The sequence below is a fragment of the Camellia sinensis genome, chromosome 2 (genome assembly GCF_055761805.1).
Source record: "Camellia sinensis isolate YWXY chromosome 2, ASM5576180v1, whole genome shotgun sequence".
Lineage (NCBI taxonomy): Eukaryota > Viridiplantae > Streptophyta > Magnoliopsida > Ericales > Theaceae > Camellia > Camellia sinensis.
In genome coordinates, this window is record NC_138962.1 from 48500496 (window position 1) to 48525772 (window position 25277).

Genomic DNA, 25277 nt, shown 5'->3' on the forward strand with positions numbered 1-25277 from the left:
TATAAAATGTGTAAACAAGAATTGAGCAAAGTAAAACTTATGCAAGATAAGCATATGTATTGCATTGCATGTGTTTGGATCGGACGTTAATCCAAACACGAGAAATGTGAGACGTTTCATACTCATAGTGATGAAACGTGTCACGTTTCTTGGTCTTCATTGCCTTTGATCTCTCATGATAAGGTAATGGACTTATGTCTTTGTTTTTGTGTATTTATTGAATGTGTACAAGTTGGATCTTTGGCTATCATGCATCCAAAATGCTTGATTGATGGTTTTGGATCCAATGGTGCAAATCCTTTGATGTTTTAAGATGATAAGGAGGGGCATGGTACAAACATACCCTTGGAAGACCCTCAATTTTCCTCTATTTTGTGCTTTGTTGCAGTTTGGTGTTGCAGCACACCAGTGGCTGGCAGTGCCACACCAGTGGCCGGCAATGCTTTATCCTTGGCCAGCAGAGCCCACTCTTGGCCGGCAGATGGCTAGCAGCAACCCATCATGGCCGGCAAGTCACTGGTGCACTCCCCAGCATTGTTTTGGTAGGGTTCAGCAGAAAGTTCTTGGAGAAACCCTGCAAACAGAGCCTTTCAAGAGCAAATCGAAAGGTATTTCGAGGCGACAACAGAGGCATGCATGCTCAACTTCTTCCACTTGATCAGGCAGCTTGGTTTAAAGCTTCACTTGTTAGTTAGCTTGGTTTTGTAATTTGTTTAATTAATTAAATGTTGTAATAATTAAGTAGCTTAGTTTAGCTATTTCTTTATTGTGTTGTAATAATTAGTCTAATTAGTTTAATTAGATTAGTTGATTGGCTTAGCTTAGTGTAGCTTAGCTATTATTCATTCGGACCCTCCGTCAAGAGGGCACAATGTTGTAATAAAGGTGCGTGTGTGTGTGCATGTCTTCCAACCCCACTTCTTTCTCCCTTTTATTTAACCGCTTTTGATGGTTAGATTAGGGCACGTTTTGATTAGCATACCTTATACTTGCATGTTTGCATCATTCATTTGTCTTGCATGCACCGAGCTCGGCGCATCATTCAAATTGCATCGTATTTCAATACCTATTTGAATACATGTATCAAAGTGTTGCATTCATATGCCATCTTAGACAGCCGAGCCTATTTAGTTGCGTTATTGAATGCGTTGCATTAGGCACTTAACATAGTTACGATCATGCATATTTCTAACTAGCTTTTGTTTTGGCTTGGAATACTTAGTAAGTTTTATGCTTTAGCATCCTTGCATGAGTATGAGTGTTGCCATGATAGCATGCTTGCCATGGGGCTATGTGCTTATGTGATAAACTGCATGAATGCCTATGGATGAAGACTTTATTACTTGAATTGAGACAATTCGATAAATGTGATTTTTAAGCCCACCTTACAAAGTGGCAAAAGCATGTTGCTTTAAGCCCACTTGAGGGTGGAAAATCCGTGCTTTAGCCTACTTGCGAGTAGCACTTTAAAACCAATTTCGAAAACAAACATGAGTTGTTTTGTTCCAATTCTTGCGATATAGTCTATACTTGTATGATGTGCAGATCACATAGTAAATTAGCTAATAACCGAAATAAGAACACGTGTTTATCAAACAACATATCATGCTTAGTAGAGGCCCATCTTTGATCGGGCGAGAGGGGGCGCTCATTTCAGGACCTTCCCCTCTCGCACCCAAATTCCCGAACTGAGGCAACTTTGGTGATGACAGACACGTTGCCTTTGGCACGAGTCAGGGTTTCCTAAATTTTTCAAAAATAAAATATTTAGGTGGCGACTCTGTAATCTGGCAAAGTAGTCTAGTTTTGGCATTATTTGATTCAAAATTGATTTTTCAAAATCAAATGTCAGATTTTGACTCTTTGGTGTTTATCAGTCTTACATTACACTTTGTGATATTAGATTCAGAACCGTGACAGGAGTCCAAATTGTAGGAGACCAATTCGCGCCTTCTTTGAAATGGGGGCGCGTAGAGGAAGTCGGGGTCTACACTTGAGTTCTAAGAGTACGGAGAAAGAAGGATATTTCACCCCCGCACACCTATTTATTCTTGATAGTTAGTAGAGACACAAAAATATAGATAATTAAAAAAAATTGTAATATTTTAAATTAAAAAAAAATGTTACATAGCTTTATTTTTGTGCACATTTCCTTTTTTTTTTTTTTTCTAGGAACCATATAATATGAATAATTTAGTTATTGTTAAGTCTTAGTGGGTCCACTTGGTGATTAAGATTTTGTTTGGAATGTGGGTTGGTTTTTTGACTTTTTGACTATTTTAGCCTAGGGTTAAAAAGTCTCGTTTGGGATGAGCTTTTTGACTTTTTTGACTTTTGTAAGAGAAAAAATGAAATAATTATGATTTAAATTTGATATTTTATCTTATTGACTTTTTAATTTATTTTGTTTTTTTTGTGGTTATTTTAGCCCAAAAATGGCATGCCAACACATGCCTAAAATATTAGATGAGCTACTATTTTTAGGTCTAAGTAGATTCACTTGGAGTCTATTTCGGTAATTTTAATCGTTCATTTATAGGAGCCGTCAAGTATATTATCTATATAAAAAAATCAAAGTGATAGAATATTAATAATTGTATTATCAAATCACATTCATCTTATAAAAATTGACAGTTACAAATAATTTTTTTGGATACATAACATTGCTATAAAACAAATTCACAAGCTAAGGTTAAGGCTTGTTAGTTATTAATGACTCATGTTTTAGATGCTTGACTATCGTATCAAAGTTAACATAAGAGGCCCCACCAAGCCTTGTTGCTTCCTCTGCTCTCTTCTTCCACTCCGTAGCCTTTCTCCTCATCTCCTTCCCCTTCTCTCCCTCCATTAACTCCCTTACCAACCTCTCCACTTTCTCTCTCCTCACGCCGTCATCCACCTACATCCCCACTTCCTATTCTCGACACAAATACAAGCAATTCATCTGTTGCTCTACGAAAAATGGCCAACAAATCATAGATACCCCCTCACAAATGCTTTTTAGAGTTAAATTCCACCAACAATGTGTCAAAAAAACCCCAACCGCTATATGCCCAAGAACTCTCTCTTGGGGACACCAATCTAATAACAAGCCCCTATCTCTTATAACTGCCATGAAATCACTCAATAAGATCTCTTCGCCACCATCAACAAGGTCAAGCCTAATCATCCACAAAAATGAGTACTTACTATTAGCAAGTCCCCAAGCGAACTCGCTCAATTGTTCCTTTGTCATGATTATAAAGCTTCCATAGTTGACATACACAACCGATCTTGGTTCTTTTCAGTCCAACCAATCCAAGCATTCTGTTTCTTCTTTCTATAGATTTGATGGAATAGAGTTTAGGAGCTCGGAGTTGCAGAGTTGACGGTGGGGGAGAGATAAGGGGCCGAAAGTGTAGAGATTGTCGAATTTGGTTTTGATGATGTCTAGGACTTGGTGTTCTAAATCATCAAATGTGTTGAGGATCATGGATTTGGATTTTAAAGCATTGGTCATTGATTGTAAGTTGTAGTTGAACATTGTGTCCTGCGGATTGGTGGTTCGAATGAATGTTGGGAAGTCTTTTACCCAAATGCCTTTCATTCCAAGGATCCAATTGATCAAAGTGTCGAGGTATCCATTGGTCAAGCAAGTATAACACATGCATATATATGTTTACTTCTATTAAAATTAAAATTAAAAATAAAATAAAATAAAGGTAGTTTGGTGCATATATATCTTTACTTCCATTACTTTGCCCTTGAGTTTAGTCCAATTTTTTAATATCAAACGGATTAAATTGGAACAATGAAAAAAATTAAGGAACAAAATCAATACAATTAAAACAACACCATGATAAATATAATTTAACAAAAACAACTTATGAAGGTGACAAATACAATTTGTTCGAATCAACTTTCAAAATTTATTAAATTTCAGGAGAGTACGTTTTTTTCTTTTCTTTTTTTATAAACAAAATTTCAATCCCTCCTTAGTCTCCCACATCCTCACCTTTAGCTACTATTGCCAACGATTCCTCGAAGTATTTCTACTTCCAACAACCACCTCTGTCCAATAAATCCAACCACTTACAACCAATTTCAGCAAATATTCATCAGTTCTAACAATTAACAACCACCTCTAATTATTATCTCTACCTAATCACCACTTTTTTTTTTCTTTTTCTTTTTTTTCTTTTTTGTAGTTAGTGTATTGTGAATAAGAAATTGTGGAAATTGATTTTTGGAGGAAGGAGTAATTATAACTCTTTTGAAATTGAGAAATAACTTTAGGTAGAAACTAAGAACCTGTGAATATTATTGTTGTTGTTGAACTTAACGCCTCATAAGAATTGGATAATTGTGTTATGTGTATTTAATACATGTTGTTTAGAGGTTTTGTCCTTGGTCATTGGTGGATGATGACATTGTGATGTTGAAATGGTTACGAGTATATAGTACACTCGAGTTGTTTATGTTTGTGGTACAAGTGATGGTTAGAAATTGTGCATGCGCTGAGAATATGAGGTACCAGGTACCAGTACCTTCCAGCTAACACCTGGAGAACTTGGTTGTGCTGAGAATAAAAGGTACTAGCACCTTCCAACTAGCACCTGGAGAACTTGGCAGAGGTACCATTACCTTCCAGCCGGTGTCTGGAAAATTGGCATTTTGTTGTGAAAAGATATACCGTTGGCTTACCGTACTTATGGCAGGTAAAGTAGAGTTGTTTATAATAATTGTTTCAATGTGACTGTGATATGTCTTGGGTTATGATGATTGTGGTTCTGGGAAACCGAGTTGTCGTACAAGTTGAGAAGGTAGTGGTTGGGTGTGCGTTGTTTTCATCTCTTGTGCTAAATGGTTATATGTACACGTGGGTGTAACCAATTGATTGTTGATAGTATTTTCCTTAACTTTGGGTTTTAAGGCATGGAAATGTGATGGAGGTATTTATGCATTGGGATTGTAAGAAATAAGGAAAAGAAAATCGAATCTTTGTGAATTTGTTTCAAAGGTAAGGCAATTATTATGTAATATTTTGTTAAAGATGGAAAAAATGAGAAGTAAATGAGAATTGATGTATTGTTGAATAAATCGAAAGATTTTAACAAAAAAATAAATAAAAATACCTACGTATGTATACTCTGGTTATAAACCGTCACACTATGTCTATGATATAATGTGAAGCATTCATGATCATAGCTATCTGTATATTGTTATTGTTTAGGATCATATTGGGATCCCTACTGGACTTTACGTTCATCCCATGTTGCTAATTCTTTTCAGGTGATGTTAAGAAGTGTACAAGATCGAGGATCAACTTGGCCACAAGGCCTTTTTGTTTGTGAATGGAATGTCGTTTTTGTAAAAGAGTTAAACTTTTTCTCTTACTTCTAAAGATGTAAGCCTTTGGGCAATTTATTGAGATGTACTCACGTTGCATTCATTTTATAGTCAAATGAGAGAATTTTTATTTATTCCTCCTCATGATGTAAGGATTTTTCCGCATGTTATCTCTAAAATCGATTTAATTTAATGAATTTGGTAATGGATTCCAAGTAATAAAAAGTGGGGCGTTATAACTTGGTATCAGAGTGAGTTGAGTTTGAATACTTTGGGGCTCGTAGGAAGTGGTTTTTACCACAAGGGGTTTACTATGCTTGGTGAGGACGTTGCATATAGTTTGGATAAGTGTTAGGACTTATATGTTGCATAATAGGATTAAGTTTCTTGGATGGTACTTGTAGCCAGTGAACTTGCTTTGAGGTCTTATTGGAAACACTCCTAATCCACGTGGTTTCTAATAGGAATTCTTTGAGAGTTTCGGGACGAGTGGCTATCTTTGTGAACTTGATTCGATCATGTGTTTAGATGTTTAATTGTTTATATGCTTTAGGAATTGTATGCTTTGGGGGTTAAGCGTGTCTTGTTGCTTAGTGCTGGTGGACGTGTGCCTCAGGGAGGTTATTGCAATATGCACTAAGTCTGATTTTTTTTTTGGGTTTTATAGGATGTCTACACGAGGGAATAGAGGACGGATGGGTAGTAGGAGTGTCGGTAGGGGCACGATGGTTACCTTAGCACCTGTCATTATAACATCGGCTGTCGGCGAGGAAGTTGCACGCAAGATTGTGAGAGCGGTGCAAGATGCTCTAGCTCGCAATGAGGGGGACAACAGTCGTACCCTCAAGCTTACTAAGGAGTTTCTTCAATCCAATCCATCGGAGTTTTTAAGGGAGGCAAAATCGCTGGAAGCGGAGAGTTGGTTGGAACAAATTATCAAGACTCTTGATATGCTCAGAGTCGAGGATGAGGAGTTGAGAATTTCTTTGACGGGTTTTCAATTGAAAGGATATATGAATTATTGGTGGAAGTATACTAAGAACACTATAGATGCCACGTGGATTGCTTTTACCAAGGCCTTTTTGGCCAAGTATTTCCCTCCTTTTGCTCGAGAAAGATTGAGGAAACAGTTTGTTGAGCTGCGCCAGGATGCTACTTCTTTGGCTCAATTCGAGATGAGGTTCACTAGTTTGTCAAAGTTTGTTCCAGAGTTAGTGGCAACAGAGGAGCGTCGTTGTTATGAGTTTGAGAGGCAATTATGTAACGATATCCGGGAGAAAATGATTGGATCTATGTGGAAGAATTATTTTGCTCTAGTTGAAGCAATGGCCCATGTGGAGGCCACGATTAGCAGTGTTGGTCGGGTGAGGGAGGAGACCACTTTGGCAACTCCTACGGTTCATGAACACTCTAGACTCAGTAAGAGGTGGAGGCGAGCACATGCACACTCCCAAACTCACTCCTAGACTCAGTCCTTTCTTTCGTCGGGGGTTTCAGACTCGTCCGTTTGGAGACCCAGTGAGGTTTCGGGCTCCAGGCCAGATTTAGAGTTGGGAGACTCCTGTTTGTTTTAATTGTGGTCAGCTGGGCCATGTTAGACATCTCTGCCCTTTGCATGTAAGTTCTTTAGATGTTTCAAAACATAGTCAGACTCTGTCCCATCAGTCTAGTCGGGGACAATATCGGTACCAGACCCGAAAAGGGCAGGCTTCAAAAGCTTTGCGAGGGTTAACTTTTCAACCAGCACAGTAGTATCACCCTTGAGAGAGGCTTTGCTTTAGAGACCAATGATGTAAATTGTGAAACTTTCGTTATTGATCGGTGTACTATTGGGTGTTGAGGCACCGTGGTTATGTGTTGTGTTGGAAATTAGGCCGGATATTGGACCTGAATTTGGGCACCCATGTGGCATGACCTATGGCCCATTCAAATTACCCATGTAATTTGAATTTGATTTCCTGATTATCCTATTTGTTAGGATAACCCTCTATCTATCTATATTTATCCTATCCATAGGAGATATGGGTAGATGGTTATATATCTGATTATATATATTTGAATTATATGAGAATATCAGATGCGTTATGTTGTTTTTCTCCATAACATTTTTTCCCATACTCTCTTTCTAACTCTCTCCCATATGAAAATCGATCAAGCCTTTGCACTGTGAATAGAGTAGATGATACTCATACTGTGGTATCACTCCATTGTTGGGAGTTCATAGTTCGTGGTTGTCAAGCACATGATTTATCCACAAGATATGGTTTGAATCTTTTTACCCGTTGCGTTATCTAAATCCTACATTGGTATCAGAGCCATAGATGGGTATTTTCGTGCATTTTTTGTGCATTAATATATATATATATATATGTATATATATATATACACATGATATATGCATGAAAAATTAATATTTTTTCAAACTTTCTCCGATCAACCTGAAATTTACATATGTTGTAGTATATTTTATGTAGAATATATACGCAAAGTTTCATGAAAATCCAACAGTTGAATTTTGAGAAAAATGAAGATTCATATTTAATTTTTTGTAACTTTGACTACATACTGGTTTTACATGCTTTGTTTTTATGTTATGAAAATTATATATTTGGAATCCTTGTTTCAATACCTTCGAAATGGTATATTATGGGCCTGATTCCGACTCACGATTAATAAGAAAAAGCTAACCCTGATTTGGGTTCATTTTGTGTTTTTGGTGGCAAAAGGAATAAGATGAAGTGCAGAGTTTCTGCACTTCCGCTCTCATTAGAATGAGTGTGTGCTACACTCCATTATTTGTGTGTTGTTAAATGCCATTTTTGAGTCCATCAATATTTTTATTTTGGAAAATGGAGTCCAACAGTACCAAAATTAGACCAGAAAACACCCCGAAAGGCGGAGTGTGGCCTCACGCGCCAGATGACATCGTCAGCGGTGGCCACGCGCCATCACGCGTGCACTTTCTGCGTCGTCCATGCGCGCTTCTTATGCCATCCACGCACGCACCGTCCGCGCTGTCACACGCACGCCATGCTTTTCTCCGCGCATCGAGCCACGCCATTTTCCACGCCGGCTTGGCTGCTGGTTTTTAAGGCTCTGTATGTTTGTTTTAAAAATTCAGAATTACTTTAAATAGTCGTAAGTAATTCGTTATAGCTTTGTTTTAAGTGTGGTTGGTACTGTTAGACTCAGAATTAAATTTTTTATCTACTGTAAAATTTTCAAAATTTTATGAAAATAAAAAATAATTTTCCTGAAATAAAAATTCATTATTTCTACTTTAAAATGCTTTTGGAGTTGTATGACTAAGTTTTTGTAACAACCCTGATCCATGATTAACGTTAATCCATGATTTAATATGCCTAATAAGTTCTTGAGATCAAAACCTGAATTAAATTGCATGTGTGTTGCCTTATTTGAGTTTATGTCTGTTTAACGTAGAATGATCTGTTCACGTTTCCTATTTGTTCTGCAAATTGGAGGCCTTATCGGCATCCGATCATGAAATTGACTCAAGTTATGTGTTATTTGAAATTTTTAGAATATTATGATAGGTTTGGTTAAAATTCGATTCGAAACCAAATAATTAGACTATTTAATACGAAATTATTGCCTTTAACCTCAATTGTACATGTATCCCTAAGTGGGCCATATACTTGATCCCATTAGGTTATTTTTATATCATCAACTCATGATCCTAAGACACACAAAAGTGAGAGAGAAGTGAGAGACTAAGAAAGGGTTTGGGATCAAGTGAGAGAGGGGAAAACTTGCAAGAAATTGTTGTGAGATTGAAGAGAATTTGAGAGTTTCAACTTTAACACTTATCAACTCAAGTCTCTAGGTAAGAATTTTATCCTTAAGCCTTGAAATCTAGACTATAATGCATGAACACAAGAGAATTATGTTGAATATTGCAAGAATTGAGTTAGAAATGAAGAGTATTGAGCCATACCAAGCATGCATGCATATTTTCTCACATTTTTTAGTTTAATTTTCAAGAATTCCCTCATGCATGTCTTAAATTCACCTTAATTTTGGGAAATCATCAAGTTTTATGTTGTTTTGTAGCATTTGATCATATTTTAAGAAGTTTAAGTTCAAAGAAATTCATGCATGTCATGTTCATGGAACATTCATAATTTTTTAGTTGAATATTTGCACAAATGGCAAGCTATTGGGCCATGATTTCTTGAAATGAACCTTAATTCATGATGTTTTATGAGTTTCTAAGTGTTTCCTCAAGTTTTGGCCCAGAAAAGTCAAGTTTTGATGCTTTAAGATTGAGTTTTGAACTTTGGAAGAAAATCTGAAAATTCCAGAATTTGCACCCTCTACTCGAGCGAAGTATTATACGCTCGAGCGACCACCTTTGTTTTTGCACCTCCGCTCGAGCGACCAGAAGTCCGCTCAAGTGTGAAATGCATGCTCCCAGAAGTTCATGTGTTTTTGCAGATTGCTCGAGTGACAAAAGTCACGCTCGAGCAAGGGTCTGAGTCACACGCTCGAGCGAGGATTGAGCATCTGTCGAGCATGAAAATCAAGCAGCCAGTACTTTTTCAAAGCTTGCAAACTACTTGAGCGAAGGAAGTTGCGCTCGAGTGAACCCTCACATCTTGCATGTCCACTCGAGCGAGGAAAACCACACTCGAGCGTGGACCCTATTTTCGACAAGTTTTAAAAAATGTTTTCAAGTACATTTTTGCATCCTTATTCCATCCTAGGCATATCTAGGCCAAGATTAAGACACCATAATGAGGATAAAGGCTAGAAACATACTAAGAACAAATGAAATAAGTTATGTACAATCCGAGCGTGTGTTTCAATGTATGTATCGGTCATGTTATGTAGGTCACGCGCATCAAGTTAAGCGAATTACCCACTCTATCAGTCGATTTGGAGCCACCGGTTATCTGTGAGTAATAACTTTGTAAAGCTATGTTCAATTATAAATATTTTTTGAATGATATGAGATGATCTATTTTCTGAAATATTATTTTCTGTATGAATGAATGGTTGTCCAACGTTTCTGAAATGTATTTGTGGCATCATTAGCTTCAGATGACATCTGTCATCTATTCTGTTACGTCCCAATTATGGGTCAACTGCACGTCTCATGAGCCAACTGTTGTGGATCCTTATGTATACGTCCTATTTATGGGCCAACTATATGTCTCATGAGCTAACTATGCCATCTCCATGCACATGAGTCAACTGTATGCCTTTGTGGTCGTCCCTTATGGGTCACCTATTTCTGATAATGCTAATGAATGTACTATATATGATTAACTACAAATTCTGATTATTAATATGATTCTGAATCTGTATCTGTTATGAACTATGATTTATGCACATGATTATGAATCCATTTCTGATTACTACTGAATTCTGTTTTCCGTAACTGTCTTGGACAACATTCATTAAACCCCTTTACTCTGTTATTATTCACTGGGCTCCAGCTCAATATTATATTATGTATGTAGGTGGGCAGGCATGTGACCAGGCCCAGAGTTGATGGCCTATGATTCTGTTCTGTCAGCCAACTATCGTGACTCCCGAGGAGGTTCCTTTTGAGAGGATCATGCCAAGGCTTTAGTTGAGTTTGTTTTGTATATTTGTACTTGGGCTAAGTTCCCCTCGACTCTATCTGTGTAATTGGGTGACATAAGACTAATGTATTTTTGACGTCACATCTATATATATATATATAAGTTTGTTTTGAAAATTTATGTCCCATGTATGTCTGCACAGCTTTATAAACTATGTAAATTTGTATATTTGCTTCCGCTACCCCTATTATATGTTATCCTGTTATGAGGCCTTTGGTGATCCAAGGATTACTAGCCGGTTACGACGCTAAACCCACAGTGACAGGTTTGGGTCGTAATAGTTTTTTAGGCTGAAATTTTTACAATAGACTACTGTAATGGTTTACTATTTACTGGTATGATGGTTGCATTTTCCCAGATTCTAGAATGCTTATTTCTGATTTTATGTGTATTTATTAATTATTTTAAAATACCAGAAAATTCCAGAAAAATTTCAGAAGTAATATAATTTATGTTATGGCATAATCTGAATATTAAACACAACATATTGTTGTTTTTTGCCTAGAGTTTCTAATATGTTGTTATTAGAATAGCATGATTAATTGTTTTTTATTTAAATTTCATTATTAATTGTAACATAGCATGAGTTGATTGTGAATCTACATTATGATGCTATTGTATGGAATTAGAATATTTTATCATGCTTTAGACATGTCATAGTCAGTGGGAGATTGTTCACTTGAGAGAAATCTTTGTAGATTTACTCCCCAAAACTAATATTTTGCGCATGAATTAAATTAAATTTTGGATAATTGTCACTTGTGGCACAAGAGATGATTACGAGCATAACAGATTTTTGATCTTGCGACTTGTGTAATATTGTCACTATTTAATTTATATTTTTTCGACAAATTTATATTATGCTAATCAAATTAATCCCAATGCGAATTTCTCTCCAAATTGACTTAGCTTATGGAAGTTAATTTGGTTGACCTAGATTTAGTCGAGATGTTCAAATGTGAACAATGCAATCATATGCTTTAGATGAGCAAAAAGTCTTGGAGACTTTAGGTCAGACTTTAATTGAGCCAAAGTAAGGAAACATGACTCAAAGTCGTTGTGGTTTTGTTGCCTTGTTTGGTATAATAAAAACTAATGTGTGCGTTATGGTTAATGGCATGCTACATAGTTTTGATTGGCGAGTTTTGGAGCTGTGAAATTAGAAAGCCCTCAACAGATCTGTATATGATCTTGACTATTGAGCTATGTGGATTGACTTTGTAATTTGACTTGTAATAATGTTGCATCATTGGATGAAGTAACATTCAATAGTCACGTTATCCAAGAAATGCGAGCTTAAATGAAATAGTCGTTAAGTATAAGACGAGTAGCCAGTATGAGTAGTGTTTTGCTCTCTACCCAACTGTTGGGAGTGGATGGAGCAAACTTTCACGTACTATAATAGTTTGCATTAAAGTATTACTTGAAGTTAAAAGATTAGCGCTTAGTAATCGCAAAATCTATTAACATTAAGTGAAAAGATTAGCGCCAAGTGGCTGCAAAATCAATTAACACTAAGTGAAAAGATTAGCGCCAAGTAGCTGCAAAATCTATTAACATTGCCAACTTGTTTTGCCAACTTGTCTAAGTTTGGACACTTACTGTTTCCACACTTGAGCGTGAGACATGAGGAGGTGCTTCATTGTATGATTCCTTAGCTAGGCTAACGCTTTTGAATAACGTTTACCACTAAGCGCAAATGTTACAGCATAGTAATGAAAAGGTCAAGGCCAACATGGATGTTATGACTCTAAAATTTGGCGCATGGCTCGTGAGAGGATTGTGTTGAATTAGACTCTTTAGCCTAATTCGCGCTTAAGTTACTTCAGGAGTTGTCATAGATTGATAGCTTATTCTCTCCTTTTTGTGGATAGTAGAATTAATTTCAAGTAACTGTGAAGCGAGAAATGGAGATGGCAAGAGGAGTATCGTCATCTTTCAACTAGATGCAGTAAAGTGTATGGAGAATAAAATTGACTTGAAGGTGCAGGGAATTAGCACTTATTGGTTAAATTTGTGACTTAAGTGCACTTGATATCTCCATGACATCCTTTTATGATCTAGTGAACATGAATTAGTCGTGAGTCATTACCTAGTTGGGCCTAAACCTTTAAAACTTGTCTTCGAAAACTCCCACATTAAGATGATTGGAATTAGTTTATGACATTGGTCATGAACCGATGTCTTATTATACTTAATGACATTAATGAGGAGATGATATGGATGGTTTGAGTAGGCCCTCTCAAGCCCACTCGCTTGTGACATCATGCTCTCATGTGAATGTGTAGCTTGTTTGCAATGGTTGCGCACAAGTAAGTAAGAAAGTCGCAGAAGGGCATTTATATTGGCGCATTTAGTCCATTATGATATTTGTAACTAGATATGTGTAAGGGTATGATAGCTAGCCTTAATCTTGACATATTTATAGATTACGATACGAATCTGAGTCAAGGCTATTTGATCTCCCATAAATCAAAAGTTTTGAGATGATTTTTGACATTGTACATATGAGGTTGAGATCAATCAGATAACAGCTTTCGTGCTTTTAGTTTTGACCAATGTGGTGAATATCTATTTGAGTTATTTTAGAAAGCTTTGTGAAGAGAAATGGATACTTAGAAAATTGATTTTTCCTAGTACTCAGCAACACAATGGTGTAGTAGAGAAAAGAAATTAAGTATTGTTAATGTTAGGTGGATGATAGCGCAAAATGTTTCCCAATTGGGAATTGCACTTTAGTTTGCTGCCTATATCCCTAACTAAGTGTCCTCCATATCAGATTTTACACTCCATTTGAGTAATAGGTTAGCGGAGAGCCATCTATGGGCGATCTGTAACCATTAAGCTGCCTATCTTTATTTTACTTCTCATAAGGTTGCAAAGTTAAAACCTAGGGTTCTATGGCGCATTATTGTATGTTGTCTTGTAAACACTTAGGGTCATGTGGCGCATTATTGTATGTTGTCATGTAAACCCTCAAGGTCATGTACATATAGGTAAGCAGCTTTGTGGTAGTGTAACTAAGTCACATAAAGTTTTCTTAGTAAAGGTGACATGAATAGAGTTTTGGAACTCTATAAGATAGAGAATTCTAAGTATAGCGCTCTATGTAGCCTAGTTGAGAATGGAAAGAAATTTCCAATATCCTAGGGACTGTGGGAGCGATGTGCCTACTAATGGATTACTCCATTAGAGAAAAATACTCTACATTCTTAGTTGCGTGGTAGCGAATGTGAAAATTTCCCACGTCATCACTGGGTGATTGAGAGGGAAACATTCATGATTGCTCCGCAAGATGATAAAGAGCCTAGGAAAATGCCAAAGGCTCTAGTCCCTTGTTTTTAGAAAGTGGATCAATGTTGCGCATTTTAAGACAAAGTCTTTGAGGATTAACCATTTTTAGGAATTGGCTGACTTTCCACTATGACGTGTAACTGTTCTAAAGTTATGCGCGATTTGAATAGTCATTTTTTTTAGGCATAAGGCTCGCTAAATACCGAAGACTCGCACCATTAAGGAAAGTGTAGACCGTGAGAAGACTTCCTTCTAGTGAGTGAGGTTATTTCAACTTACGCTATGATTGACATAAGTTCGAAACATTGATTTGTAGACGTTGTGACCCAACTTCTTATTGGAGAATTAGATAAGTAGATCCGTAGGGATTTACCTTCTGTTTTTATGGTGAAAAGTTAGGAGCGCAAAAAGGTTGCTAGTTCCAATAAATCTTTTACAGCCTAAAACAGTTATCCAAATAGTGGTTCTTAGATTTCGTCGAGCCATGATAGGCCAATTATGATCGATGAAGACCACTGAGGCACGATCAATGGTCCAAAAGAAGTTTTTTCCTTACTTAGTCATTATGAGCCAGGAATTTATAAGATTGTCGCCACCTAGGGTGGGCAATCTTCTGTTTTAGATATGATGGACATGGGTGATGTAATTTATATACTCGGATGTACGATCCTTGGGAATTGTTTTGGGAGAATTCCTTATTTGTCTTTGATGACTTACATAAGGAATATCCTAGAATGATTCTAGATGTAAAATTGCAAACCCATTGACTTACCTATCGGTAAAAGCCAGAACCTTAGCTATTGAGTGAATCCTCGAATTGTCTTTGGGAGAAATAGATGACCTATATTCCTTGATCTTTTTTGTTGTAGGAGCCTTAAGTACGCTATGTGGGCGTATTTGGCATGATGAGTGTTATTTTTGGTAAATGGTTAACTAAGTAGTTTAAACATTGACCTTTCTCATTAGACTGGGGATAGGATGTTCTACTGGTAGTATATAAATTTGATCTTTGTAAGATTCAATGCGCTTGTTGGTCACATCTTGAGTGAAAGCAAATTAATCACCAAAATATCTTTAGAGAGGTAATTGCGCAAGAGATAGTGATCTTAAACCACTTCATGTGAGGCACACATAGTGGATTCCGTTGTATATGCTTATCGCAAAAGGTGCTGATAAGGCTTATGTTTGGAATCTAGAATTGCGCAAACTATGGTTGTGTTTTTTTTTTTAAATCAATCACTTATTTGTTGTGAGATGATAGGATGATGACACTATTATGGTTTGTGTCATAATGATTAGCAGATGATGATGTCAGCAAGCAAGATTCGCTCACTCATACAAGCAATTGCCCTTGGCGCTTGGGTGTGAGCAAGGATGAGACTAGTGGTTTATTTTTATTTAGAGCCAAGAGTGGCTTAAATTATCCATTATGTATGTCGCCTTGGTTACAATCAAGATGGGGTAGTGTTAAAGACCAAACATGGATGTTAGTACCCACTTTCCATGTTGTGCCTGTTATGATTAGCTAGATGTGAGATCTCATTTGGCACCTAGAAAGCGAGCAAATAGAGAATTCGGGTTAGGCTCTAGAAAGCGACAAAACTAAGATCGGTACAGTGTATCGAGTATGACGTCACTCTTTGGAAGAGTTACTCCACTGTAGCATGTATTCATACTACATGTGCTTAGCGACCGAGAAATTAGCTGAGAGAATAGATCCCTGTTTCCTCACCGTGTGAGTCTTACGTGTCATTATTGATATGATTTTCATTTATGTACCCTTTTGTGACCTTTGACTATGTCATAAGGTAAAGGGTTGATCTTCTGCTACTTTGGTATATTGCCTGCGGTCATGTATGATTTGGCCTTAAGGGACATCATTGGAAAAGTGGTCAATCCTAAACTAAATGGCATGAGGGAAAAGGGAAGATCATCTAGTGTTACACCATTGTTGTATATTCACTGCCGACAACTCACATCGCTCTGTATGAGAGGCGGATTGAGTGTGAATATATTACAAGAATTGAGAGGGTCAAACATGCTCTTTTGAGGGATTAGAGATATTTTTTGGACCGGTGTAATTAGAAGGATCTGGGATATATGAGACACTATTTCTTTTTTTGGGGGGGGCTTGATGTTCCTGTGCTGGCTCATTTTGAGTTTCTAGTATAGAGCTCCCACATGCAGGTGTTTCTCAGTGGTCGTACAGTTCATTGGCTAGTATGGGATTGTTCAATATTTGGGGAGATTGAGATTGAGATGTGGCAGTGTCATGCCAACTCATGTGCGAGTGGGAGATGTTGGAAAATGGGTCGGGTATTGGACCCGAATTTGGTCACCTATGTGACATGACCCATGGCCCATTCAAATTACCTATGTAATTTGAATTTGATTTCCTGATTTTCCTATTTGTTAGGATAACCCTCTATCTATCGATATCTATCCTATCCATAGGAGATATGGATAGATGGTTATATATTTGATTATGTATATCTGAATTAAATGAGAATATCATATACGTCATTTTGCTTTTTCCCATAACATTTTTTTCATACTCTCTCTCTAACTCTCTCCCATATGAAAATCGATCAAGCCTTTGCATTGTGAATAGAGTGGGTGATACTCATACTATGGTATGACTCAATTGCTGGGAGTTCATAGTTCGTGGTTGTCAAGCACGTGATTTACCCACAAGGTATAGTTTGAATCTTTTTATCTTTTTACCTGTTGTGTTATCTTAATCCTACATGTTGTATATGTGTATGTATTGTCGTTTGTTTACCCTCATGAGTGGGGGCATGCAATGAAACTTGAACTTTTTATGTATATGTAATGAAAAGTTATTAATGGGATTGATGATCTTGGTGTTTTTATACACCAGATGTTGAATTATGAGGTGGTCATGTGATGGCCTTTGATCCTTGTTCAATTTGGGATTTGTTTGTGGAAAGTGAGAAACCCGTGAAATTTTTATGATTAGTCTGGTGGTATGGTAAGGGCCAAATCATGGGGCCTTGAAGGTGTTGAGTCTAAGGAAATGTGGGACCTTAGAGTTTTGTGAAATTGGTGGAAGTTGTGTGGGAATGTCTAAGGGAGTGTGAGATTCGTATCTCGGCATAGTGGGAATGGTAATTGGGTATGTTGTTTAGTGTCTTGAGTTGTTGATTAGTGAGTTTATTATGGTCCTATCAATCGTAAATAGGGACAGTGTTGTGCCATGATTAGTTATGAGTTAGTATTTATGTGTGTGTGGAATAAGTTCGTGGTGTTATTAGATTTTGGGTGGAGTTTTGAACAGGAAGAAAATTTCATGGGTAGACGCTCTAAGTATTTCTTAGAATGAAGAATGGTTTATGTTCTCAGGTAGTTAGTGTATCATTGGTAAGAATTGTCTTGTGTGACCGGGTTCGTGTGATCGTGTAGACACCCCATTTTTTACTGCCTTAAGACTTGGGCGCCACTGATTGATCACTTGATGATGAGAGTTGTGCTATGCAAATGTTCTATTTCTTCAGCAAGGAGAGCTCTAAATCCCAACCTTGCACCCCATTTTTGGACCTAAACAATTTTTGACCAAAATGATTTTAGACCTTAAAACCCTCTCTTTCAAAATATTTTTGAAAAATTTTTTACAATGTTTCGAGGCTCGCATTTCGTTAAATGTTGCACTTTTAGGTAAACCGAGCAAAGACAAAGTGGAAATGAATGAAAGAGATGGGAACTCTTTGAAAAATCTTTCAAAACACCTTATTTATAGGTTTGGAGTTGAAGAAAATTGGAAGAGAGAGAAGAAACCAAGTTGGGGAAGAAGTTGGGCATAAACCGTTAAGAGAGAACCGAGCAGCTTCACTAAATCAGACCTATCTTTTTGTACACTTGGATTTCAGCTATGAGGCCACTACCATTGGAAATTGGACTTCCGGGACTTCATTTTACACTTAAGAATCTCCGAAATCCGAGTTCGGATGAGGGAGATATGGCTAGTTGAAGTTAGGCATCAATCCGGTTAGGACTAAAACTGAGCAGTCTTCACTAAAATAAGGATATCTTTTTGCACACTTGGAATTTTGATGTGAGACTGCCACCATTGGAAAGAAGACTTTCAGGGCTTCAATTAAGACTCAAGAATGACCTGCAAAGGAGTCCGGAGGAAGGAGATATGCCCACTGGTGGAGTGAGTCGGCGATGAATAGAGCTTATTGGCCATATGTCTGCCAGAGGTGCATTTTGTCAGCCACCATTGATGGTCGGTCGGTCACTAGTGTCCAAAAGGTAGTTTTTGTTCAGATATTTTCCTCCAGTTGTTTGCACAAAGTTCTAGCTGTCCTTTTTGAGATATTTTCGACCTGAGCTCTTATATTTCTATATATAGAGGGCCTTCTCTATTGTTTTCAAGGTTGAAAATTTTGGGAGTCTCTCTCTCTACAATTCTTTCTCTCTAGATTTCTCTCTCTCTCTCTTGCCCTTTTGTGCATACAAGTAGAGATACACTTCTAGTTTGCCTATCAACCCTTAACCAAAGTTGCTTATCTTTGGGTTGAGGTCGCTTGAGACCCTCTTTGAGCTCTAAAAGGTGTTTGTGGCTTGGATCGTTGCCTATTTTGTGCTTTGGCTCCAAGAGGTATACTACTTACTTTGCTAGCTTGTTTTGCACACTTGCTTTGCCATCTTTTTCTACAATTTTGGGGCTAGTTTGGACATGTAAAAAGTTCTGTTTTTTAAGCCTAAAAGTGGTGGTTTGAGCCCTTTTGAGTTAGGAGGTTGTCCATCCCTTTTGCTTCTTAGCTTGTTAAGCTTTTTGAACTATTTTTCATCACTTTCAAATCATCTTTTTTGGGCCTTTTAACCACTAAATTTTAGAGGATTTCAGTGGTAAAAATCAACTTTTGAAGTCCAAATTTGGAGGGGTTAGCCTCTCCTTTTTGTGTCTTGTTTGTATGCCTAGTTAGTTCTATGTGTTAGCATGTTTTTCTAGCTTAACTTAGCTTAATTCCAGCATGTTTTTGCTTCTGAAATAGCATGATTTAGCTCTATTTTGGGCTGTTTGGGTCAGTTGAGGCTTGTATTGCATAGTTATAGTGTTAATTCCTTCACTAGCTTAGTGTTTTAAGGCTTTAATCATCATTGGTGTGAGTTGATTGCATGTTTTGGTGCTTTTTCTACTTCATTTCGGCACTTAAATCTCTGCAATCTCCCTCATTTCTTCACTTTTTCATTTGCTTTGAGGGTTGCTTCAACCTTAGGATTGTTTAAGCTTGAGATATAGGCTCATGCTTAATGGTTTAATCCTCATTTGAGGGTTCATTACCAACGGCATGAAACTTCTCTCATGCCTTAAACTGTCCCTTGGTTGACAATTCTTTCATCTTAGAAGACATTCACCAATGGACAATTGGATTAAGGAATGGTTTGGTAATTAAAATGAGTAAACAAAAATTGACAAGTAAAAGAGGCAAGATAAACATCTTTCGTGTCGCATTGCACGTGTTCGAATCGAACGTTAATTCGAACATGAGGAAAATGGGACATTCATACTCAAAATTGATGAAATGTGCCACTTTCCTTGGTCACCATCACCCTTGATCATACATGATAGGGTGGAGGTCTTTTTGAGTCTTGTTTTACACTCATTAAACTTGTACAAACTTGGTTCTTTGACCATCATGTATGGAAATTGCTTGATTGGTGGTTTGAGAGCCGAGAGTTATACTCCTTTCAGCTTGTGTGATGATAAGGAGGGTAACAGTACAGATAACCCTTGAGAATACACTGTTTTCCCTCTGTTTGCTCTCTATTGCAGCAAAAAGGAAGTTCAGGGTAGCAGTGGCCAACCGGCCCTCAATAGTGGCCGACGGCCACTAGCAATGGCCAATCGGCCATCAATGGTAGCTAACGACCACCATTGATAGCCGACCAGTCATCAATGAAATTTTGCACAATGTGTTCCTGAGGTGGAGCAGAGGCATTCTAGGAGTTGGCAGCACTGTTGGTGTTCAAATGTGTAAACAGAGGCGTTCAGTGGCAAGGCGATACCTTTTTCGAGTAGAGGAACCGAGCATGTATGCATCCCTCACTTCCCGAGGCCATTTAATTGCTTTGTTTAGTTAATTAGTGGTAGCTAATTAATTAGTTTAATTTCTTTGTACTTAATTAGCTTAGTATTTAGCTAATTAATTCGATTTGTAATATTTAATTAGCTTAGAATAAGTTAGTTAATTAGTTTCAGTTTGTAATAATTAGTTAGCTTAATTACTGTAGCTAGTTAGTTAGCTTATTCATTCGGACCCTCCTTCGCAAGGGCGTAATGTTGTAATAAGTGTGCGTGCGTATGTGTATGTCTTCCAACCCCACGTCTTTCTCCCTTTTATTTAATCGCTTTTGATGGTTCGATTAGGGACATATTTCGATTAGCATGTTGCATGCTTGCATCCATTCATTTGTCTTGCATGCACCGAGGCTCAGCGCGTCATTCAAATTGCATTGCAATTTCAATACTTCTTTGAATACGTGTTTTATCGCATGTTGTTCAAATCAATCCATATGCCATATTAGTAGCCGAGCTATTAATTTCATATTGCATGCATTGCATTAGGCATCTTAACATAGTTAGGATCATGCATTTTTCTAACTAGTTTTTGTTTTGGCTTGGAGTACTCGGTGAGTTTTTATACTTGCATGAGTGTGATTGTCACATTGCTATGATTAGCATGCTTGCCACGAGGCTATGTGCTTAAATGCTTAATTACATGAACGCCTGTGGATGAAGGCTTGTTGTTTGAATTGGAAAGATTCAACGAATGTAAGTTTTAAGCCCACTTTGTTGTGGCAAATCCTGTTTTAAGCCCACTATGTTTGGTGGCAAATTCGCATTTTTTTAAGCCCACTTGAGGTGGCGAATTCAAACCATTTTCGCAAACAAATATGAGTTAAATTGTTCTAAGTCTTACAAACTAGTCTATACTTGCATGTGTGTGTCACATAGTAACGCTAGTTTAATAACTGGAATAAGAGCACACAATGTTTTTAAAAGAACATATCATGATTAGTAGAGGCTGATCTTTGATCGGGCTAGCGGGGATGCTCATTTCAGGACCTTGCCCTCTTGTACCTAAGTTCCCGAGCCAAGGCAACTTTGGTGATGACGGACACGTTGCCCTCAGCACAAGTTAGGGTTTCCTAAATTTTTCCAAAATAAATAATATTTAGGTGGCGACTCTGTATCTGGAAAAGCAGTCTAATTTTGACATTATTTGATTTAAAATCGATTTTAAAAAATGTTTGCCGAATTTGGACTCTTTGGTGTTTATCAGTTTCACATTGCACTTTCGAGACTAGATTCAGAACCACGAGAATCCGAACTGTGAGGCCTTTCTTTTCAACCCTTTCCGAAAGGCGGGGCGCAAGAAAATGGCGAGTCCACAGATCGCCGTTGACCTATTCGGTCTTGTGCTGTGATATAAGGGCGTGTATGCCACCTAGGCGTTTGAGTAGAAAATTCCTTTGGGAACAATATTGGTGTAGTCTGTTTTGAGGAATCCAAGGAAATTCTAGAAGCGTATGGGTCAGTGCTTGGAACCCCGTCTTTGAGTGAATGGGGTGGGAGAAGAATGTGGGTGTTTGAGTGTCGGGGGCAGAAATTCTTGGGAAATTAGTCCGTTGAACAATATTAAGGTGGGTGACAAATAGTCACTTTGGAATGGTTTGGATGTAAGTTGTGAAGTTGGACTTTGGAAATTCAGCGCTGATTTAGCTGTAAGGCGGTGTAATACCATGGGTTGTGTTTGGGGGTGTTGAGCCTCGCTTATATGTGTGTGGTTATCAATGTGCACTTATCGGTGTATGTTTTTGAAACCCGTGAGTCAAGGTAAAGTGTTAGTTTCTTGGTTGGGAACACTCGTAAGCCTTCGAGTATCGACGGTCATTTTCATTAGTGTTGGTATTGGTGTAAAACTTTCGAAATTTGGAAAGTCATGTGTGCTGTATTATCACTTTTAGCACTGTCTTTATTTCTATTAGTTGTTGTTATAAAAATGTAGTTGTTACATTGTGAAATCACTGTAGGTGTGATGGATGTGATTGGGTGTTGGTTGGGATTCACCGGTTGTTTGTTAAGGAAATAAATTGAAAAGTGATTGTTGGTTTTTGTAACCTTTCATAGCATTTTTTATTTCAACTAAAACCATGGGAAGAAGATTTTAAGGTTTGTTTTGAGAAAATGTGTAAGTGGGAAAAAGAGTTTTCTTTTAAGATAATATGAAAAACCCTTGTTTTAACTAGCTTATGTGACCGTTTCGTTACCTTGTGTGGATGATAACTTGCGTTGGTAATGATAATGATCATGACAAAATGAAATTGCAAGATGATGGTATTTTGTGTTGATGACACAATTGTTATTTCTGTTAATTGTTATTGTGGAAATGTTATGTTGATGTTGGTTGTGGCATCACCATGTGAGTGATGGACGTTATTGGGTGACGGTAAAGACTCACCAATTGTTATATTGGAACAGAATTGAAAATAAATAAAATTTGGGACTTGCTTGAAAGGTATTTTTGGTTTATGATCGGTGTGAGTTTTGAGCACCTATAGGGAAATGTTTTACATACAAAGAAATGATTTGTTTTATCAAGAGTCGAGAAAATGATGAATTTTTTTTTTTTTTACAAGTTGAGTTGTTAGTTATTATACCTTTATGGTTGGGATTGCGTAACAACTTTATTTGAATTGCTAATCTTGGGTCTGCATGTTCGGTTATGTGGGTCGATTGGCGTTGTATGGGCTTGTTATGTCGGAGTTTGCCTTGAGCAGGGTTTTGTTGTAAATGCATTCCTTTTTAGTGAGTTAACCAAGAATCCTGTAGTGAAAACTTGATTTTCCTCCATGTTGGGATGTTAAGCACCCTGGGGTGTTTGGACGTGCCGTGGTCGTTGTCTTCTGGTGGAGGCCTTGGGTGTACGAGTTTTTGTCGTTGTTGTTCTTGTTTCATAGGCCCAGCGAGTGGTATGGGTCGAGGAGAGGTCTGTGACCTTTTTTTTGTGTCCTTGGTAAGTCGGGTGTCCTTGGAGCTCCGAGGTGTTAGACCTAGAGTCGGGAAAGTATTCCAAGTTTAGATGAAGCCTAGAGTTAGTGTCGTATTCCCTTGGTTGGTGGGGAGGTCTTCTGTAACGACCCCATCACGTGTAATGATTAGTACTTGATTAATTAAGAGGATTTGAAATTTAATTGCTGAGTATTAGGATTTAATTTGGAATTTATGAGAATTGTGGAATCTGACTCGTATATGATTCTATTAAAGATTTATTTCGCAATTACAAATTAAAGGTCCAAATAGCTTAAGGAAGTGAAGTTAGGAAGTTGAATCGATTTAATCTTAATTACGGACCCATTTGGGAGTTTAATTAATATTCGGTTCAGTTTAGTAAAATTGAGATTTGATTAATTAGATCCGAATTGGAGAAAATTAAGTTAATTAAATTATTAGGATTGAGAATTGTGATTATTATGAATTAAACTTATTTATGGGACATCCAATTTGGATATGTAATTTATTAACGGAAATTTGAAGTCTAATTAGAAATTGAAGGCCTTAATGATGTGAGAAATCAAGATTGAGAATGAAAATAAGTTTAATTTAATATTTGGAGCCTTTTGAGAGTTGGATTAAAAATCTGATTCAGAGTGATAAATTTAATATAATTAATTAGGCTCTAAAAGAAATCAAATTAGACTAATTAAGCTAAGTGAGATTTGTGCTTAGTCATGATTAATTGGGTTAGGATTTTACACAACTAATTAAATTAAGAGATGGTTAATTATGCTAATTATAATTAAAGTTCAATTTCAATTAAGTATTCTAAGCGAGATTAATTAGTTAAGGAAATAATAAATACACCACATGGATTTATGTTACAAAGCCAAGTGTCCCACTAAATTAATAAATAAAATAATAAACTAAAAGATGAAGAATGAAGTCTAGGAGCTTCAACTTGCTGGAATCAGATTAGAGAAAGAAAGAGGGAAAGAGAGCACGGCTGAGAAACCAAGGGAGAAGGAAGAAAAGGAAAAGAGAGTGGGTTATCAAAACTCAAGCTAAAAATTAGGGAAAATTCATCCTAAAGTAAGAAACTTCATCCTCTCTCTAGTAATAAAAATTTATTCAAGGTGTATTTTGAGAAGATTAAAAATAAAGATTTGAGGATTAATTATAATTTGTTAAATTTGGACCTTATTTCTACATGCATGTAATTTGGAAGAATTAAAGAATGAATATGGGTTTTGATTTTAATTATTAACCCATATATATAATGTAATCTAAGAGTTTGACTCAAATTAAACATATTTTGGGACATCTATGACTATGAATTAAATTGAGGTTAAAATAAATTGAGTTAAGCTTGAGATTAAGGAAATGAGTTTGGGAAAATTTATCAAGTTTAACTTGTGTTATTCCTCATGAATTTGGACTTCATCTTTACATGCATCAATGAATCTTTAAGAAAGTTGGAGAATTAATTTCATGTTTGGGTATAAGGAGAGCAAGTTTTGGGAAATTATGAATTCATGAACATTTTGAACTTAATATTGAATTAAAGGAATTTTGGATGTAATTGGTTTGAATTTTGACCCTAATTTCACACATGCAAATATTTTCTAAGAATTTTTATAACTTTAATTTCATGTTTTAGATAATCCTCCATGCATCATAAATTAAGAAAGTTATGGAATTAATCTCATGGATTTTGTAAGAAATAAGGTTTTAAGTAAGAAATTAAGTAGGCTCATAGTTGTGGAAATTAATTTGGAAAATTACTTGTTTTGATATGATTTTGTAGTATTTTCTTGTAATACATGAGTTTAAGGGAATTGAGTCATTCAAGTTCACATTTTGAAGAGACAAAGGAAATGTTTTAAGAAAATCAAGTTTATGAAAATTTGGAGTTAATCTTAAAGTTTTGATTTTATAATTAGATTTTTATTTAATCCATGCATGTGATGTAATTTAAGAATTTTATTCAATTTAGATACATTTTAGAACACCCATGATTA

General features: G+C 36.7%; 1 pseudogene; it reads right to left on the minus strand.

Moving 5' to 3' along the window:
* Window positions 1-2692: 2692 nt before the first annotated feature.
* LOC145813565 (7-deoxyloganetin glucosyltransferase pseudogene) lies at window positions 2693-3673 on the minus strand (annotated as a pseudogene).
* Between the last annotated feature and the right edge of the window lie 21604 nt (window positions 3674-25277).